This window comes from Rattus norvegicus, chromosome 19 (assembly GCF_021556685.1).
Source record: "Rattus norvegicus strain SHRSP/BbbUtx chromosome 19, alternate assembly SHRSP_T2T, whole genome shotgun sequence".
NCBI lineage: Eukaryota > Metazoa > Chordata > Mammalia > Rodentia > Muridae > Rattus > Rattus norvegicus.
In genome coordinates, this window is record NC_141552.1 from 7,430,662 (window position 1) to 7,447,461 (window position 16,800).

A 16,800-nucleotide genomic window follows, 5' to 3' on the forward strand; every position below is an offset into this window, starting at 1 on the left:
ACTATTATGTTTAATTACCAAAAGAAAAAGACCCGCACCCCGGCTCTGCTTGTGGTGGAAGATATGCTTTTCTGAACTACCTAGAATTCATACAGTTAGTATCCACCCGAAGACATTCTGATAAAAAGACAAAGCTTAAGATTGTGCCTCCCTTATTCAAATGGGCCTGTCAATAGCCTGAACAGGAAAGCAAGACCAAAGGAAAGATGTCTGTGTCCAGACGTTGGGAATAGCATAAAGCCTATCTAAAATGCCACCCCACAGTCAATTCTCACCCCTTGAGGATTCACTACTTTACTCTGTGATAATATCATCTGCCCTCTAGACTGTGCTCTAGGTATCTCATTTGAATGCTTCCAAGGGAGAACCCAAGAACCGTGGACCGAAGAAGAGTACCAAGTAGAGTCTTAGAGAAAATTTCATGTTTAGGTCTTTTGCTGTGGATTGTAATGCTAAATCCTGGTCCCCGAGTACTCAGGGGTTGCTCTCAGGGAAGAGAGAATCCATACATATAATGTGACCTTGCTTCTTAATTTAAAACTAATTGGTTTAATAAAGATGGTGACAACCAATATCAGACCAGAAGAGCCATAGGCAGGAGATGGATTCTGAGGAGAACTAGAGGGAGTGAGAAGGTGAAGAGAGGCAGAATCCTCCATGGAGCAGGTAAATTGAGGAAACATAGCCATGAGGGCTGGCCAATTGGAGTTAACAGCTACCTAGATAGAACATGGCAGACTATAACTTGGGTTATTGACGAAGAAGTAGATTCTGATAGTACACATGGTAGATATCTACTGACTAATATCTCTGTCAGCTCTAGTGCTGACTAAGGTTTATTATAAATATGAAGGTGGGTTGTCATTTTATCTGGGACCTGAATGATCAAAAGTTGGGTAGAAGTCCCAGATTTAGATTAGATACTTATGCAACAATTTCATTTTAATGTTTATAATACATTTTCTCTTACTTCTCTTTTTTTGGTTTGCCGTATGTGTGTCCTGTATATGTGTGTGTGCGTGCGTGTGTGTGTGTGCATGCGTGTGTGTGTGTGTGGTGTGTGTGTGTGTATGTGTGCATGTATGTATATGCATGATTCTGTTACAGGCACATATGTATAACAACATGCATGTGCATTGTGGGTAGAGGGGCATTGGATGTTGATACTAAGTATCTTCCTTCATAACTCTGTTATGTCACTGAGGCAAGTTCTGTGGCTTTCCTCAAAGCTCAATGGTTCATATAGTCTAGATAGCCCATTTATCCCCGAGGATCCCATGTCTACTTTGGAAGATCCCTAAGAATGGGCTGGCTGCCATTGTGATTCTAGCTTCTGCGTGAATTCCAGGGATCAGACTGAGACCTCTCACTTGGATAGCAAGCAGATTATCCATTGAGCTACCTCCACAGACTTCCTATAAATGCCCCTCCCACAATTTCTTATATTTTTGATTGTGAGCCTAGCCTTTAACAGCTGAGCCATCTCTCCAGCCCATCTTCCCACACTTTCTTAAATCTCCCTTTTCCCTTTCTACTTCCCACTTTAATATACAGTGTTACAGTTGGGCACATACCTAACATTTGATGGTAGAAATGTTCTGTGTTTATTGATTTTTTTGCAGATACAGACTTTCCTTTTATAACTATGAACAGATATACAAGTTTTTCTGTAAATCCACAGTTAAAGCAACAGAATTATAGAAACAGTCAAATATGTTAGTCGTTGCTATTCTGAATGGTAGGAACCTAGCTAATGGTATTTATTCTCAGAATTATGGTCTATTTAATTATAATAGATCCAATGAGAAGGTAGTTTAGGTTTACATGAGATTTTTACCCAAATAAATTAGTAACTACCTTTAAAAGTATTTAAGATAGGTTTAGATTTGAGCTCTCTCTGAATGCTTACTGTCTATACGACCTACAATGATCCACTTAAATATGCACAAGTTCATTATTTTGATATACAGTGTGGAGATCATCATATTGCACTTCTGGCTTTAATATGAGAAAAAAGGATATGTAAAAAAAGTTTAATCTGTGGCTGGCCCTCAATAACTGACATTTTCATCTCATACACACTATTCTCCTTTCACCGTACATTTCGTGGCATCTAAATTGTATCATCTCATGCATATGCAAATATGTCACATGCCTAATCACTATGTAGCAACTCACAAATGCATACAAGGAAACTGACTCATCAAAGTGAAAACCTAGAAATAATTGACTCCATTTTTTCTCTAAAACTAGTTTGCCATTGGAAAATGGTTGAACAGCTTTGCTAAGTACAGAGTATTGAAATGGGTGTGGAATGGACTGTACTCTACGGTGTTATCAGAAGTCACAGTCATGCATCCCTTTCACATTTCTCTTAGCTTCTATTTCCATCCCTTTGTTCCAGAGGCAAATGCATTAAAAGGAAACAAATAGTCAATACCTAAAGCTTAGGAGACAAAACCATCCTGTACTTGTCTTAATGCCTTAAAGAATATGATGGGAGGATGTATTTACTAGCTCCATAATGAAATTCCCTGAGTCTAATTTTTGATGTGGTCAAACAAACCTCACACGAGTATGTAAGGAAAGGTTTCTCCTTTGATGGAGTTGCCAGGTTTCGCGAAGATAACCCAAATGAACAATAAGACAGTCAAGTGACTTTGCATTTCAGATAAAAATCAGATATTTTGTGATATATCTTTCAAATACTAAAGAAACCATAAATTTTAACAATTTTAAAAGATACTTTGACACACCACTGTGAGAAATGCATACATGAATAAAACAACATGTGAGAAAACATATTTAATTTGCCTTACAGTTTCTAAAGGCAGCTTGTCAAGACAGGGATGGGAGAGCAGTAAGCATGGCTGTGGCAGTTTGGTGGTGGCTGATGAGGCATCACTGCTCAGTTACACCTCAGTGCATCAGAAAGGACAGAGAACTCTGACAGGGACAGGTCAATCCCACTTCCCTAAGACTCACTTCCTGCAGCTATGTCCCATGTCCTTACAGTTCCATGACAGCCCAAGTAATGCCAGACTCGTACCAAGCTTTGCACCACCTGATCTGTGGGGACCATGTTACTTCTAAATAGTCCAGCTCCAAGCACTTCTACAAGTCAGTTAGTTGTCGCCAGTTTTCCAAGCCTTTTTAAGTTTCCCTTCCTCTTCTCATTTCTTAAAGGAATTATTTCCATACATTACTAGCTTATGGTATAGATTAAAGTAACGCCTTAAGAAATGACTCTCTTCCCATTTAATTAATATGAACAAATTCCTTGCTGTACTGCTTGATTCATAACAGGTCTTGACAATACTATTTAATTGATTCATTGAACAAACATTGATTTAGTGCCTATTGTATATGTGATAGGATAGACAAAAAGGATGTACGGTCTATTTGATTGGGTAAGAGGTATTCAGATCTTAGTGTAATTACTTGGTTAATATTATTTACAAACACAGACAATCATTTAAAGGAGAGAATGCTGACTTTGAATGGGAGACTGAGTTAACTATTGCTTTGGTTCTGTGACATGCTTGAACATCCAAGTACTTCTACAAGCTGACTACTTGCCCATTTTTTTCAAATCTTTTTAAGTTTCACTTCAGCTTTTCTTCTTTTGAATTTAATTTAATTTAATTTTTTTACTTATTCACTTTATAATTCTGTTCACTGCACTTCTCTTGGTCACCCCTTCCCACAGTTCTTCCCCCATCCCACTCCTCTTCTCCTCTGAACAGGTGGGGACCTCCCTGAGAATCTGCACACCGTGGCACTCCAAGTCTCTGCCAAGCTAGGTGATTCCTCTTCCACTGAGGCCAAACCCGGCAGCCAAACTAGTAAAGCACATCCCATGTATAAACAACAGCTCTTGGGGTAGCCCCTGCTCCAGTTGTTTGGGATCCAAATGAGGCCAAGTTGCACATCTGCTATATATATAAATGGGGAGGCCTAGGTCCAGCACGTGTATGTATGCTCTTAGGTTGGTAGTTCCAGTTTCTCATTTCTTAAAGGCATTATATCCATATATTACTGGTTTTTGTTACTTGCTACACTGCCTGTGACATAACAGGTCTTGACTGTATTATTTAGTGAATTCATTTCACAAGTATTTATTTAGTGTTTATTATAGAGAGAGTAGAATCGACAAGAGGGATATATAATCTATTCGATTGGGTAGAAGGTATTCAGTTCTTAGTATAATTACTTGATTCGTATTTACAAACACAGACAAACACTTTAAAGGCACGAATACTGACTTTGAATGGGAGACTGAAGCAAGACCTCCCTGGGGAATGTATATCCCCATTTCACTCTTCGAATCAATTTTCTCATCTGGAAATGAAAAGACTCTAATATAAAAGACTTTTTAAAATGTCACTGGCAGATGGGGAATAGAACTCGAGTTTCTTGATTCCCAGCCTTTAGCTCTTTCAAGATTGGATTAAGCAATTCTGTGGCTTTGTTGCCTATCTGTAAAAGAAGGAAGGTTGGAGACAGCAGATGATCTCTACGGTGACTTAGAGTCCATGAGTCTTTGAACTCATTGCTGTTATAAAGCGAAGTTTGTAAGGAAACCCCCAGAGAGGAATTTACTCATTCTATCCCAGTACATCTTTGGTCTGCACACAGACATATGCCACCATATGGGATGCACTTAGAACTTCATTAGAAGAAGAATAATTAGTCTCCCATCGTACAGGAAAGAGAAGACACCCAGAGGATAAATTCTTTAGGAACTGAAATAAAAGTCTTTTAAAATAAATCTTGCAAAAACAAATTGAGGAGCAATAAACTGGAGCTCATTTGAAGAAAATCAAATGAAATGAAGCATTAATTCACCTGTAAAACCGTGATGGCTCATGTGTCCTGGGGAAAGGAAGCACATTTAAGCTCAGGGGGGAGGGGGGAATGCAGAAGCACCCAGTAAGGGTTTCTTGCTATTTACAAGACAGAAAATGATCACAGAGTTAAAGTTAGACCACTGGAAATAATGATTTGCTAAGTAGGTCTCTTGACTCCAGAAACTTAAAATTTGCTGACATGAGCATAAAATTGTTAGAGAATCAGGATATTTGGCTCAACTTGTAGAGAATTCAAGAATATTAAGAATAAATCAGCCTGCAGATAAAAAGAGATAAGAAAAAGACCAGAAAGAGAAGAGAAGAGGAGAGAGAGAGGAGAGAGAGAGAGAGAGAGAGAGAGAGAGAGAGAGCTATCAAGCTCATCCCTCCAATCAGCTCATTCCATTGGTTCTGTTTTGTATGTAGATAGATGCTCTGATCTAATTCTTTTTCACAGTCCCTAACTTACTTTTTATCTCCCCCAACTCCACCCAAAAGACTTTTTATGCTCAAAAACAACCCAATAATAGATGTCATAAACTCACTTGTTATCCTGTAGATCGCCTCACAGTTAGAAAACAAAAGACAATCTTGTTTGGGAATCCAAAGCTGAATCACCCTCCTCTGATATCACACCCAGTTCTCTCTGGCCCACTGTTGGGGAGTTCGTATTACTTTGACTATAAAGGAGTTTCATCGCAATGTTTTTCTTCTCTCTGTAGCACAACTTTGCTCAGCTCCTTTATAATTATCATCTATGGTATACCGCCCCAGCTCTCTTTCATGTTCTGTACGTTGTTTCTCTCCACAGCATGTAATCACTGACTAAAATTATATCAGTAATTTTCAGAGTCTCATTAAAATGTGAACTCACCAAGAATGCTACCTAGATTTCCCTGTCTATAACTGTTAGAGACAGATTAAGAATTAGATAAATATTTTGAATGGATCCTGAATCATTTCAGCAAATCCTAACGAAAGGTTTAGTATATGTTGTGTAGATTCTAAGTTACACTGATAAGGGCTAAGAAACTGACCTTTGTGGACTTTACTCTGTTTTATAAAGAAAGAGAACATATAAGAAATTTGCAACCACAAGTGCTTGCATGCGCTTGTACTTGTGTGCATGCGCACACACACGCACACACACACACACACACACACACACACATACACACACACACACACGCACACATGTACATAGCTATGATGACCTCAAAAAAGTTTAAAAGCTGATAGTTAACCTGATGACCAAGAAACCTTTCTTGACAAAGTTATATTTGAAAAAATATAAAGGAGAAATAAAAATGGACTCTTCCTGTGTAAGAGATCTATGTCAAAGGAAAGGAGAAATGGGGAGCTTATGAACTCTATAAGATTTATCAAAGAATTAATCTAACACCATAAATAGAAAGATTTATGAATGCAAGAATATCACAATTTTGTGCCACAAATTTTGTATCACAAAGTTAGTTTTAAATTATAGTGGGCAATGTATAACTTTTTCAAGTCTCTCTAACTAGTACTTTATAGGTAACATATTTTGCAAAATTAAAAAGAGAAATTTTACAGGTATCTTCTATCAATTAACCATAATGATGCATAGTATTTTATGAGATAAAATGAATGGGTAAAAAGAGAATGCTTTTTTTAAAATCACTAATAAGAGAAATGGCTCAACAGTTAAGATCAGTGGCTACTCTTCCAGGAGACCTTCGTTTGTTTAATAGTGCCCACATAATAGCTCCCATCTGTCTGTAACTCCAATCTCAGGGAATCAGGTACCCTTTTTCACCTCAGTAAACATGAGGCACATAGGACATTCATATACACACGTATATACATGTATATGCAAGCAAAACACCTATACCATGCACATAAAATAAAAATTACAACATATAAATCACTTAAAAAGAATTTTAGATGTCTGATTGGTTATTGGAATCAGATGCTTACGAATCATCATATAAAAGTCAAGGACCAAATCCAGATCACCCGAAAAAGCAGTCAGTGCTATTGTCTGCCAACCCAATTCTTCTAGAGTGTTTTTTTACCTGGAAACTGAGAGATTCTGTGGTTCTCTAATGGCTCATGGGAGTAGTTATTCAATTATGTGGTCTATTTTTCATGAAATACAAAGAAAACAAGCCAGAAGAAAAATCAAAAGCTTAGTTACTTCCAGGAAGGATGTATTTAGTTTTTCAATTTGTATTCTAGCACCAGATTGAAGGATTTAAACTACTTTTAAACAAATTTTTACTTTAAGGCATTCTTAGTTTAGCTAATATAGAGGCAGCTACTCTCTCTTCTACAATACTCATGCTAAAATGATTTAAGATTTTAAGTATAATGCAACTATATTCACATGTCTTCTTTTTCCTCTTTGTCTAATAACCTATTACCATAATCTGTCCTGCCTTTTATCCCAGAAACACCAACATATTTATTATTTGGCTTTTCTTTCTATTCTTGAGATATTGATATATCCATACAATGAAATGTAATCATATATGCTCCTAATTCGCTCCTCTTTGTCCATCCCCCACCCCCCACCCTCTTCAATTCATGACTAATTTTAACTGAGATATATATATACACACATATATATATATATATATATATATATATATATATATATATATACACACACATATGTGTGTATGTGTCTGTGTCCGTGTGGTCTCTCTCTCTCTGTGTATGTGTGTGTGTGTGTGTGTGTGTGTGTGTGTGTCTATGTCTGTGTCCGTGTGTGTGTGGTCTCTCTCTCTCTCTGTATGTGTGTGTGTGTGTGTGTGTGTGTGCAAATTAATGAGTCAATTTAGTGTTGCTCATATGCTCATATGTGTTTAGAGCTGCCCATTAGGAATTGGAAACCAGGGCTCTCCTGGCAGAATATGGATTCTCCCTCTCTGAGTCACAGTTAATTATCTAGCTCTTCAGTTAGTTGTAGAACCTTGTAGGATTTTCAATATTCATATTGTCATGACTGTTTCTATTGATATTGTGCAAGTCTTGTCAAGGAGACTGTATTTTTTAGATTGCATGTATATGCAGCTGCCCTGTCATATACAGAAGACACCATCTCAGAGCAGACATGCCGGTTCTCTGGCTCTCATAGTCTTCATGCTCTCTTCTTCAGTATAAGCGGTATGTGATGGCTATACCAATTGTGGTTGGGTAAACTGGTCAGGTGTTCTCTGCACTGTGATCATCTATGGATTTCTACATGGTTGTTTTGCAATTTGGCACAAGGTAGCTTCTTTGGTCCATGGCAAATAGAATGTAATTAGAAAGTCCAATGGTTTAAGAAAGTGGAAATACAAATTCTCCTTTAGAGTCCATGACCTCACCAGCCACAGTAGTTGGATAGGTTTACAAGAGCAGGCCTTAAATCCAACTAAATGACCACGAGTTAACCCCAAGATATAACTTCCACTATTGAACCCTTGGGATATCTCGCCTGCCATTCTAGTCATTGTTGTGGTTCATAGGCTTTATAGCTGGGAATGGCTATTGATTTCCTTGGGCAGCTTGCATAGCACCTTAAGATGCTTTAAGAGCTCGTCCTTAAGAAGGAAGCTTTTGGGTCAATTTCAGCTTACTATCTTTTAGTCCTACATCTGAAGTGTCTGATGTCTTCAGCAATAACTTTACCTTCATGTTCTGGGAGGCAATGAAGAGAAATGGCTAAAGTCCATATTATTATTTTAAGAGTCTTCCGTATGGTACTATCTGACTTTTTATAGGAAAAAAATGTGGTTACTTATCCTAGAAGGTGACACTATTACTTACTTTGTTTTGTTTTTATTATGGTAGGTACTAACATATAAGTGTGTTAAAAAATTTGCTGTGTGAAGAACTCAAGAAGTTAGACCACAGGGAGACAAATAACCCTATTAAAAAATGGGGTTCAGAGCTAAACAAAGAATTCACAGCTGAGGAATGCCGAATGGCTGAGAAACACCTAAAGAAATGTTCAACATCTTTAGTCATAAGGGAAATGCAAATCAAAACAACCCTGAGATTTCACCTCAAACCAGCGAGAATGGCTAAGATCAAAAACACAGGTGGCAGCAAATGCTGGCGAGGATATGGAGAAAGAGGAACACTCCTCCATTGTTGGTGGGATTGCAGACTAGTACAAACATTCTGGAAATCAGTCTGGAGGTTCCTCAGAAAATTGGACATTGAACTGCCTGAGGACTCAACTATACCTCTCTTGGGCATATACCCAAAAGATGCCCCAACATATAAAAAAGACACGTGCTCCACTATGTTTATAGCAGCCTTATTTATAATAGCCAGAAGCTGGAAAGAACCCAGATGCCCTTCAACAGAGGAATGGATACAGAAAATGTGGTATATCTACACAACAGAATATTACTCAGCTATCAAAAACAACGAGTTTATGAAATTCCTAGGCAAATGGTTGGAACTGGAAAATATCATCCTGAGTGAGGTAACCCAATCACAGAAAAACACACATGGTATGCACTCATTGATAAGTGGCTATTAGCCCAAATGCTTGAATTACCCTAGATGCCAAGAACAAATGAAACTCAAGACGGATGATCAAAATGTGAATGCTTCACTCCTTCTTTAAAAGGGGAACAAGAATACCCTTGGCAGGGAAGAGAGAGGCAAAGATTAAAACAGAAACAGAAGTAACACTCATTCAGAGCTTGCCCCACATGTGGTCCATACATATACAGCCATCCAATTAGACAAGATGGATGAAGCAAAGAAGTGCAGGCTGACAGGAGCCGGATGTAGATCGCTCCTGAGAGACATAGCCAGAATACAGCAAATACAGAGGCAAATGCCAGCAGCAAACCACTGAACTGAGAATAGGACCCCCGTTGAAGGAATCAGAGAAAGAACTGGAAGAGTTCGAAGGGACTCGAGACCCCATATGAACAAAAATGCCAACCAACCAGAGCTTCCAGGGACTAAGCCACTACCTAAATACTATACATGGACTGACCCTGGACTCTGACCCCATAGGTAGCAATGAATATCCTAGTAAGAGCACCAGTGGAAGGGGAAGCCCTGGGTCCTGCTAAGACTGAACCTCCAGTGAACGTGATTGTTGGGGGTAGGGTGGCAATTGGGGGAGGATGGGGAGGGGAACACCCATAAAGAAGTGGAAGGGGAGGGATTAGGGGGATGTTTGCCCGGAAACCAGGAAAGGGAATAACACTCGAAATATAAATAAGAAATACTCAAGTTAATAAAAAAAAAATTTGCTGTGTGACTTTCATATGTTAATCATTTCCCTTGGATTTTCCAATCAAGGACTTATAATGGTATTTCATGGCAGATAGTAGTCTTTTGATTTCTGTTTTCCAGGAAATGACAAGCTCTTAGTGTCATGAGTTCCTCATTATGACCAAGAGTCACTAGGTCTCAGTGGGTTGGAATATGTGTGAAACTGCCAAGACTTTCTTCGCCTTTAATTCCTTTTCATGTTTTATCCTTGGTCAAATTATAAAGTCAGTTCTCAGGTTAAGAAGGAAGGAAACCAAAAGTAGGTAAACTAAACAGAAGAATACACAATTCAGGTATAGTTCAAGAAACACATTGACTACTGATTTGAACAAACGGAGTTCAGAAAGAGAGTTGCAAGTAGGATTCAACTGGCGAAAGTCGGATGAATGATGTTACCTAAGCACCAACACTGGAGAGCTGGCCCTGTCTCTTATGACCTCCACACTGTATTGTGCTCTGGCATGGCTCCTGGCAAGGTTGCAGGTGGATGAAGACTCACCTTCTCTTGAGGGGCTCACCCTTAGGAATTTGACCATGGGCCAGTGAGTAATAGACCACACAAAATAGACTCTATTTCGGTTTTGTTTTTAAAATTTTCCTCCTGATTTTATTCCTGATCTTTTGGTTGGGAGGGGAGAGGAAGTTACAGTGGAATGGAATTGGACATGGGAAAACTGTTAGATGAAATTCCCAAATAATCAATAGAAGGGGGGCCAATCAAACCAAGTCCAGTGCTCTTGATGTAGAATTAGTTCTCTAAGTATCTGGATTACATGGGAACCTTCAAACCTCTCACGACCCTTGGTCCTAGGGAAGAACTCATATCTCTTAAGACTTAGTCTTTTTCCAGAAGACAGAAATGAAAAGGGTAGTACCTGTCATGAAATACCATTATGGGTCCGTAATAAGAAAACCCATGGGACAATTAATTTGCTATCATAAACCACAGAACTCAGGTTGTGAAATTAGTACTCAAATGTCGATAGGTGAACTCTAGAGGGTAAGGGGGTCTTAAAGACTAAAAAAGAGTCTCATTCAAAGGTCAGGGGTCAGTTGAAGTCTTAGGTTAAATGTTTAAACACAGACTAGAGGCATGAGTGTATCTGTTAAGAGTTTCATAATAGAATGAACACACTGGTGCAGGTTATATGATTCTTCTGTACTTAGGTTACTCACTGCCGTTATGATGATAAATGCATAATGTACCTATGATGGTGACATGGATATGTACAAATGGTGCCTGACAAGCAGCAAATACTATGTAAGTGTGCTGTTGTTAGTGTGTTACTATTGTATCTGTTATGGCAGGAGTTAATGAAAACATTAAAATGTTCAACAGGAAGAAGGAGCAGAGGCTCTTGTGGGTTACGACCATAATACTGAAGGTCAAAACAAAGATACAGTACTGAATTCGGAAAAGAAAGAGGTCTTGAATTTGAAGAAGCATATCTGAGACAGAAGTGACCTGAGAACGTAATACGGTGAATATATTGTGTATTACCAAGTTAGACCTCATACTCTGAAAATGAAATTTTAAAGCAAGTCTGAGCCACTAGACAAAGATAGTCTTCCCCATGGCAACAAGTCAAAATATCAGTATCCGATCAGGGGTCAATGTAAGCCATGTGGAATAAAAGAAGACATTCATGAAGATTATTAAATCATGAACATGTTGTTTTAACATTTTAGAAAAATCATACACTAACACATCCCCAAAAGCAGTGATCTAGCACTTGCACTGATAAACGTTTTCCTTAGAGAGCCAGAGAATCAGTTTGGGGATCTCATGGTTCATAAGGACTGATCATAACGATAGGTCCACCAACACAATGCTGAGCTCAAAGACAATATGTAAGCAATCGGACCTGACTCTATTGAGATACTTTTTTTTTTCAAAAGCAGGGGTCTAAAAGAGTTTCATCTATCCTCGATGTTTTCCCAATTCCTCATAAATTTTAAAGATGTGTTTACATTTTTAAATTAATACTTATTTAATCAAATTATTATTTCTTCATTTGTTTCCTCCATCTCTTCATTCATCCCACTCCCACATCTAACCAGTAATCTGTCCCAAATTCTCAGCCTCCTACCTTTAACCATTGTTCTTATTCATATATAAACAAATCAATGTATAAATACAAGTTACTGAATCCATTTGGTGTTACCTGCATTTTGCTAGGGCTGACTACTCACTATCGCTTAATTAGATAAGGAGCTCTCTATATAAATATTTCTGAGTGTTAAGCTACTAAAACATGGAGTTAAGAATTAGGACTGAAGCATTTTTATTAGAATTAGAATAAAAATATATAACACACTGGCATTCTAATTAAAATCCTTTAAAGATTTTTATAGTGTTTAGTATATTTTTACATGTGTTTATTAATTCTCATGTGTCCATATATGTACACATGTACACTGGGACTCACCCACAGTGTCCCTAATTCACAGGCCTTCCTTGCTCTAGAAATACTAGTTAGAAGGAATAAGGACTCTGCTGGCTGACTATGTTAGAAACTAGAGATACATAAAAATGGAATGTTACAAAAGAAAGGTCTCCATACTCATTAATCACGAAGTGTCCAAAGGTTTAAATCTCATGCATCAAGGAATATGGATGGCTGCAATGAACAGAATGAGCTGCTCATTGACACCGCAGTAAATGGGGAAAATGAATATCTCTGCTGATGTACACGGAGAAAGTTTCTTGGAATAATTGTAGTGAGAGCTGCTAGAGCGCTTTATGACCCCTTTAAACATGCAGTAGAAGTTGTTATTTCACAATTGTATTTCTAGGATGATGGCTACTTAAAACAGGGTGACTCACCTTTGGAATACACCCGATAATTACTTGGCTCTCTCTACACTACTAAGGTATTAATTATAGAAGCTAATTAGTAGCCTGTTTGAAGAAGGTCTGATCATATAGGTTTGCATTTATGGGTGGGTGCCTGTGTGCTCTATATGCACACTGGAGAAACCTTCAGGCAACTGTGATTATTACCATTATTTCATTTTTATTGCAATTCCCATTCAAAGGAGACCACAGAAAGTCAACAATGTAGTTAATTTTCTTTAGCAAACTGGAAAATGCAAGATAATATTGTTTCTTTATGAGGTAGAAACTACTGAAGAATATAACTACAGGTTCTAAAAGTTTAGTGTGGCTTCTAAATGGCAGGCTCAGTTTGCATATCTCAGTGTGCCTATTTCCTGTGAAAACACCTCACATATTAAACTGATAACACAATCAAAACTTTAGGCAGAAGGTGTAAAATTCTCTCAAACCAGAACCTTATAATCTTTAGCTCAATTTAGAACTTGAGTTTGTGCTTTTTCCTCTAGCACATAGCTGGAAGAAAATACCCTCGTCTGAAAAGAATGAAAACTCATGAACTCTGCTATGTTTTTTTCTCCCAAGCCAGAAACATGGCCTGCTACAATCTGAAATTCTTTGTAGTGGTCAGCTATCCATTGCTCTACACAATACCTGTGAAACCCGACTTTAAACAGAGACAATTTATTCTAATTTAGAAAAGATGAAGCTTCTCTCTAGCATATTCTGGTTCAATCCTGTAGGTATGCGGTGGGGCAGAACATCATGCTGTGTGTGGAGGGCAAATAAAAGATGGTCACCTAGTAGCTAGTGAAAACAGAAATAGAGGGGGGAAGGAAAAGGGGTTAAGCCAAAATATAGACTTCCAAGGATGTGTCCATGTGACCTTTTTCCTCTGAGCCTCCTCTAGCTCCAAAATTTCTACCAGTTTTCATTAGGCCAGGAAGCTGTGAACCGTCTAATGCTGGAATTTTGAGATACCAGGGTCTAATCACTTCCATCAGACCAAAATTCTCAACATTGCCATACTTGGACTATGCTATTAACATAGAGGCCTTTGGGAGCTATTTCACATCTAAATTGCAACAAACATTTTGATATAATGACTGGATCTTACCATAATATACTATTTTTACCTGGACTACATCACTTTTCTTTTCATCACACCTTTTCTTCTATCGCAAATTATGAAATGGTCAAAATCAGCAAAATCAACAAGTCGGGATGGAGGAAAAGATGCATGGTTACCATATTGGGGAGTAGAAAACTAATAAATAAAACACAGACATGCAAAACTCAGTAAGAATTAAGTTTGAGGTTGCCTTCTGACATATTCCTAACTGAATATTTTAGAGAGTAAGGAAATCATTAAGAGGTAGCATTTTAAGCATAAACATATAAATCTACACTAGTGTTTTCTCTGCAGGCAAAAAAGGAAAAAGTTTTGCTTACCACCTAACACTCTTCAATACAAACTGAAGGATGGGTCTGGAAAGAATCAAGTTGGCGATCTAGGTTTCTAATTATGATCCATGACAAAAGCAGAGCCTGAAAAAAAATGGAAGTATGTTTGAGTGTTTTAACTGAGAAGTAGTAACACCAAATAGTTCAGGATGAGGAGAGGGGAAAGAAAGTTTATTAGTTGTGTGATAAAATACCATGACAAAAATCAACTTATGGAAGGGTGGTAGTGTGAGTGAGAAATTTCTTCCATAAACTTATTTACTTGAACAGTCAATGATAGCATTTGGGAGACTCTGGAGCTTCTAGTGGATACCTCTTTTGTAGAGGAGATAAATCACTAGACTTGAGCATTTGTAGCCTTCATATGTTCAATTATATCTTTCTGCTGTGTGTGTGTGTGTGTGTGTGTGTGTGTGTGTGTGTGTATACATGCGCCCAGAGTTGTTTGGGAAATAAAGATGGTTTCTCTTGGCTGCTCTGCTCTGACAATTGTTATCATGCCTCTTTGTCATGATGGACTCATCCCTCCAGAACCATAAGACAAAGCAAACCCTTCCATCCATTATTTTTTTGGTCACAGTGCTTTATCACGGTAGAAAAAAAGTAATCAATGCTGAGAGAAAGGTTTTATTATGGTTTATAGGTCCAGAGGGATGGGGGCCATCATCAGAGTAAGGGAGGTATGAGAAGAGCAACGGTAGACAGGGAAGAATGTGCAGCGAGCTGTCCGACCGCATTTCATCTAACTGTAGCCACCAAAAGAGACAATACAATATAAGGCCAGGCTAGAAACCCTCAAAGCCATTCCTTGGACCCAATTGATGTACATCTTCCATCAAAGTTCCACTTTCTAATAGACCCATAACTTCTCCTTACAATACCGCCAACAGTAAACTTAAACACAAAGAACTACAGAGATGTGTTCCAACCACAGCACAAAAAAAAATGTAAGTTTTGATTTTGATTTGATAACCATGTTTTCAAATAGGTAAGTACCTTTTTAGAAATAAAACTCAGGGGATGAGGCACTGGTCTTTTGTCTCAGACCATCTTTTTTAAAATAAACTCTTGGAGACAACTAACTGTGTCACAGTTGCAAATTGTAACTGCCTTGGCATGTAAGAAAGCCAGGAAAAGAGGGTAAGGGTCAGGAGTGTGACAGAAGCCATCACAGGGAAGTGAGGCGGCTGGATCTGTGGTGAGGAAGTTAGACCAGACAACAGTGCATCTGAGAGAATCAGAGGCAACTTTTTATCAGCATGATTGTAGGCAAAGACACAGCACTCCTCCATTCATGAAGAACAAGTAGGTAGAAAAAAAAATCCCTGTCGGTTTGAGAATGAGAATAATAGTATGTCTTCATCAAGACCCAAACATTCAGCTGAAATGATGTACCATCATTCAGCAGAAATTACAGTGGAAGTTGTGATAAAAAACTTAAGGAAATTCTTAGCCTTTTCCAAAGAATTCAAAATACCTCAGCCTCTATGAAACACTTTCTCTCTTTAGCGCTTTGTCTCCAGAATGACAGTTCCATTATGAGAAGGGAAGGCAGCTGTTTCAGCTGTGTCTCAGATGAGAAAAAAATGCAAAGGGAGCTGAAAGACGCAGTAACAGAACTGATGTGTGAGTGGAGACAATGAAAAGAACAAGGAAGAGCTCAAATTGGACTAACGGGACCAACACACATTGAGACGCTTTACCAAGAAATAAGCAAAATGTGAGAGACAGGAAAAGGAAAGCTGTGTGAAGGACCCAGTCCTCTCTGGTTGGCGGCAGTGCAGGAGCTCTATCCCCATTTGTCTTCGTGACAAAGAGAATCAGTCTGGATTTCTGAATCATTTGCAACAGGAAAATGAAAACCGTAGAATCAGAATGAGCTACAATGGCAGAGAAACCCATTATTGTGCAATATAACAGGTTTCATCTTTTGTTTCTTCCTTCCCCTTCACCCATTTATAACTGCAGAATAATCTGTCCTGTTCTAATTAATACAGAAATATAAAACTCAGTAAATTGAGACAAATTCACAAATACATTTGTTTCTCAATTTTAACTCTTTTTTTAGTTAAATGTATTAGAGATGAATATTTACCTACTGTGAAAACTGTAAATATATATATGTTAGAAATTTTACTCATTTATAAAAATATCTTTTAATCCTGACAATAGATGAAAATTGTTTATGAACATTCAATTGCAATAAACATTTTCTGATTATACATTCTTCCAATCTAAGCGCATACTGTGTAAATAAATGCACTATAAAATATTAAAATCATTGCCAAGTAATTCTGAGATATTACTTATTTCAGACTGAATGAAAATCAAAGCCAAACAGCATTATATGGGACAGAAAACATCATTTCATATTGATTAAAG